This window comes from Anopheles marshallii, assembly GCF_943734725.1.
Source record: "Anopheles marshallii chromosome X unlocalized genomic scaffold, idAnoMarsDA_429_01 X_unloc_233, whole genome shotgun sequence".
Taxonomy (NCBI): domain Eukaryota; kingdom Metazoa; phylum Arthropoda; class Insecta; order Diptera; family Culicidae; genus Anopheles; species Anopheles marshallii.
This window is the reverse complement of record NW_026525817.1, coordinates 7,551-12,500: the sequence shown is the minus strand read 5'-3', so window position 1 is coordinate 12,500 and position 4,950 is coordinate 7,551. Positions and strand designations below refer to the sequence as shown.

The window sequence follows — 4,950 nt, the reverse complement described above, 5'->3', positions numbered from 1 at the left end:
GGCTTTCCGATTCTAGCTGGTCCCACTGACGCTGCCACTCGTCAATTGTCCTCGTCCGCTCCTCGATGCGCAGTTCGCGTAGACTTGCTCCCGTCGTCCGATGCCGCTGGTAGCAACGAGCGTCTTCCGTCACCTGCAGCACGATGGGGATGACGCTGGCAAGGACCGTTGCCACCTCATGGCGCACTGTAATGAAGGTGCGAGCTACTGGCCGTGCGTACAGTCCTTGCACGCGGTTCAGCTGTCTGCAACACTCCCGGAGTCGGACTGCCTCGTGCCAAATCGGCGCGGCGTAGCGGAGGGTGGAGTCCACCACCGATGCAAGCAGCCGCCGCTTCGCACTCTTTGGCCCACCATGATTTCGGAGCAGCCGGGAAATCCCCTGCGCCACACGGAGCGCTTTCGTCGTGGCCTGCTCTACGTGTGGCCTCCACGACAGGTGGTCCTCGATGACAACTCCTAAATATTTCAAGGTGCGGGTCGGCAGTTTCTCTACGCCATTGATACTCACCGGGACTCGGGTGTTGTCTCGTCTCATCGTAGACACAATGACCAGCTCGGTCTTGGCCGGAGCGAGCTCCAGGTGGTGTTGCGCCATCCACGAGCTGATCATTGCTACCGCCGTCTCCGCCAGTCCCGTCGCTGCCTCCGGCGTCGTCCCGCTCGCCAGCACCACGACGTCATCCGCAAAGCCGATCACTTCGGCGCCCTCAGGCAGCACCAGCCGAAGCACGCCGTCGTACATCGCGTTCCACAGGGTCGGGCCCAGGATTGAGCCCTGTGGAACGCCCGCCGTGACCGTACGACGCACTGGCCCCTCGCTGGTCTCGTACACCAGCCTCCTCTCAGAAAAGTAGCTGCGCAATATTTTCTGGAGGGCTGCAGGGACCATCAGCTTCTGCAGGGCAACCGCGATCGCCTTCCAGCTGGCAGAATTAAAGGCGTTCCTGACGTCCAGTGCTGCCACCACCAGACATCGAGGATCCCGCTGGTTGGTGCGGTGAAACGTCCTCGCGTGTTGTCCTCGCTCTATCACCCGCTCGATGGCCTGAAGCGTGGAGCGACCGCGCCGGAACCCGTACTGCCTTGCTGACAGGCGAGGAGCATCGCTGTCCTCCAAGTGGTCGTTCAGCCGATCTAAGATCAGCCGTTCGAACCCCTTGGCGACTGCTCCCAGCATTAGCAGCGGGCGGTGCGACGACGGATCGCCCGGCGGCTTACCTGGCTTCGTGACCAACACAAGGCGTGCCTCCTTCCATGCCGCAGGAAACTCCCCTCGCTCGAGCAGCTGATTGTACACCTTGGCGAAGACCTCCGGGTGCTTCCGCATTGCCGCCTTCACTGCGGCATTCGGGATGCCGTCCAGCCCTGGCGCCTTGGAGGTGGCCATCCGCTCGGCCAGCGAAAGAATTTCCGAGCTCGTGACCGGTCTCAGAGCCTCACTGCACACGTCGATGTCCGGCCACTCAAATGCCGGATGGTCCGGGAACAAGGCTTCGACGATCGGACCTAGTACGGCTCGGTCCGTTTCCGGTGGTGCCCTGTTACGTAGTTTTGCTCGAACAACCTTGTAACCGAGTCCGAACACCTCGGCTTCGACCCCATCGATCAGCTCTTGCATACTGTCTTCCTTACTGCTGTGAATGGCGGCCTGCAGCAATCGTCGACAGCCCTGCAGCCTGGCCGACGTCACCGCACGCTCCGAAGGTTGGGCCCTTCGATGGGCGGCCTCCGCTGCTCCGCATTCCTCCCTCAGGCGCTCGATCTCAGGAGACCACCAGTACACCTGGGGCTTGCGATGGAAAGTAGCCCCGTGTACTCTCTCCATGATCTCATCGCACGCCTGGGTCAGTCCGCCGATCAGCCCCTCCGGAGTTGCGACCTGCTCGAAGTGGCCGCATGTGAGGGCGATGTCGAAGCACTTGTTATCGAATTGCGTCGTCTTCCACCGGGTCCCGGCGTGTCTGGCTGTCCCGTCTCGACTTCGCTGCTGCTGCTTGCCTCGTCGCGTGGGACGTTGTCCTGGGACGCCCACCTGGAACTGGACGTAGGCATGGTCGCTGCTGGAAAAGCGATCGAGCACGCGCCAGGAGTCCGGTCGCGCAATAGTTTGGCTGGCAAAAGAAACGTCGATAACGCTTTCCCGCGCAACCCCGTTGCCCTTAAACGTGGGCACGTTGCCGCGGTTCAGCGTATGCAGCGCCAGCTGCTCCACCACGCTCAGGAGCTCCTGCCCCTTCCGGGTGGTGCGCGCACTCCCCCACTCCTCATTCCAGGCGTTGAAGTCCCCGGCCAGGACCGATGTTGTGTGTCCGACCAGAGACACCTCCACCGCACCGAGGAAGCTTTCGAAGTCTTCGATGCCGCTGCTGGGTGGCACGTAGCAGCTGGCGAACGTTACTCCCGCTATGGTGGCCACCACGAGTCCCGGGACGACGCTCCCCCAAAGCCGTTGAATAGGGTACGCCCCTGTTGCTATTATCGCCACGCTCTGTTCCGCATCGATGGCCCACCGCGGATCATCCCGAGGTGGTCGATATAGTTCGCAGGCGAGCACCACCTGAGCCCCTAACTCGCGAGCCGTCTGCAGCATGAGGTCTTGGGCTGCCCGGCTTCGCCCGAGGTTCACTTGCAGCACTTTTAGCGCCGGCACGTCGGATGCCCGACCGGGTGCGGGCCGCTGCACACGACGCAGCGCACCTCCGCCGTGCAGCTCTTCGCCTGGTGATCCGGCTTCCCGCAGCGAATGCAGCTTGTCGAGCGGTCCACTTCGCTCCTGCACGCAGCTCGGACGTGCCCCATCTCGAGGCACTTGTAGCACCGTTGCTGACGCGCCTGCAGAGGAGCCACCTTCCGGATCAGACACGATGTGTATTTGATCTTGACGCTCTTGTCGACCAGACCCTCCGCAGCCCTGGCTGTTACGCGGACTATCGCCACTTTCGTGCCGTCCCAGGCAGGTCGCAGGCGAACCGATGTCTCCTCCACCTCGCATTGGCACAGGTTGGTCAGCGCCATCGCCACATCGGTCTCCTTCGCTAAAGGGTCGACAGCGTCCAACCGGATTTCGACCATAGGCGTGACCAGCCGAGCTGAGGCCGGCCGTTCTGCCTTTGCGCAGACCTGCTTGATGCACTGCAGAACTTCTGCAGCGTCCGCGCTCTCCTTCAGCTCCATGACAAGCCTGGAGCGTGTGGTGCGTCGCCCGACGCCTAGGGCCTCAGCATGTTTCTCCATTTCTGGAGCCGTTCGGACAGCCTGGTACACCTCCGTCCAGGTTTGTCCCTCAGCTGGGGCGATTTCAATAGCGTCCGGCTTGGTTTTTCGCTGCCGCTGACGCCGACCTCCACAGGGATAACTGGCTTGTGGCCGCCAAGCGTTCATAGCGACGTGGCTTATTGATCCTTCGATGTCGGCTCTTCCTATCATTGTGAAGCAAAATTCACCAAGCGTAGGATTGTTCACCCTTTCAAGGGAACGTGAGCTGGGTTTAGACCGTCGTGAGACAGGTTAGTTTTACCCTACTGGTGTGTGCTGTATGCTGCTATCTTAACGGAATTCCTGTGCAGTACGAGAGGAACCACAGGTACGGACCACTGGCTCAATACTAGTTCGACCGGACTTTGGTATGACGCTACGTCCGCTGGATTATGCCTGAACGCCTCTAAGGTCGTATCCAATCCGAGCTGATAGCGCATCATAAACCCATTAGGTGATCGGAAGCTAGCGGGCTTAACAACCCTCTGAGATCCGTCGGTGCTGCCCCGTGCACACTGCCGTCTCATCCCCGCTATAGCACTAGACTGAGCCGCAACGGGCGGGTGTACGCTGCACGTGGAAGTACCTTATCACAGGGAACCCTGGTGGCTGTGCTCCCGTCGACCGTGGATACAACTAGTTTCGACACCTTCGACCGCCCGCAAACGACGGGACTACAGGCTGGGAGCTGCGAGTTGTAGAGATGCGTTCGCATCGATCCTCTCAGGCGACCCATGCTTGGTGGTGAAGTGGTTAGTTCGTGGAGTATAGGCTTGCTGCACTCGACAAGAGAGCTGCTTGCAAGGCTGTGGTGGTACGTATGGTAGTTGATGAGCATAGGCTTGCTGCACTCGACAAGAGTGCTGCTTGCAAGCCTATGGTGGTACGTGTACGGTAGTTGATGTGAGCATAGGCTTGCTGCACTCGACAAGAGTGCTGCTTGCAAGCCTATGGGTGGTGTGGTGTGTGGTGCATGATTAGCCTTTCAAGGAAGATGTGTCCTTGGGGCTAATCGGTTATTTTTATAAGTCCGGGAAACCTTTCTCGTCGGGATTCTTATCCTAAGCAACCACGAAAGCTTCCAAGAGTTGAAACATTGCCTATCAAGTAGGCCGTACCAGCCCATAGCAAACCAACCAAGATAATCTAACAGGCCAAGATTGGTTGGAGATTTCAAAATTTGGCTAAGTCCATGGCCACCATAAGCCATTTCTATCAAGAAGGCCACGAACAGTGCTTAGCAACCACGAAAGCTTCCAAGAGTTGAAACATTGCCTATCAAGTAGGCCGTAGCAGCCCATAGCAAACCAACCAAGATAATCTAACAGGCCAAGATTGGTTGGAGATTTCAAAATTTTGCTAAGTCCATGGCCACCATAAGCCATTTCTATCAAGAAGGCCACGAACAGTGCTTAGCAACCACGAGAGCTTCCAAGAGTTGAAACATTGCCTATCAAGTAGGCCGTACCAGCCCATAGCAACCCAACCAAGATACTCTAACAGGCCAAGATTGGTTGGAGATTTCAAAATTTTGCTAAGTCCATGGCCACCATAAGCCATTTCTATCAAGAAGGCCACGAACTGTGCTTAGCAACCACGAAAGCTTCCAAGAGTTGAAACATTGCCTATCAAGTAGGCCGTACCAGCCCATAGCAACCCAACCAAGATAATCTAACAGGCCAAGATTGGATC

The 4,950-nt window shown here is 58.4% G+C and overlaps 1 pseudogene; it reads left to right on the top strand.

Moving 5' to 3' along the window:
- The window catches only part of LOC128717216 (large subunit ribosomal RNA), an 8,525-nt pseudogene extending 4,517 nt beyond the window's left edge, over nt 1–4,008 (top strand).
- Nucleotides 4,009–4,950: the final 942 nt, after the last annotated feature.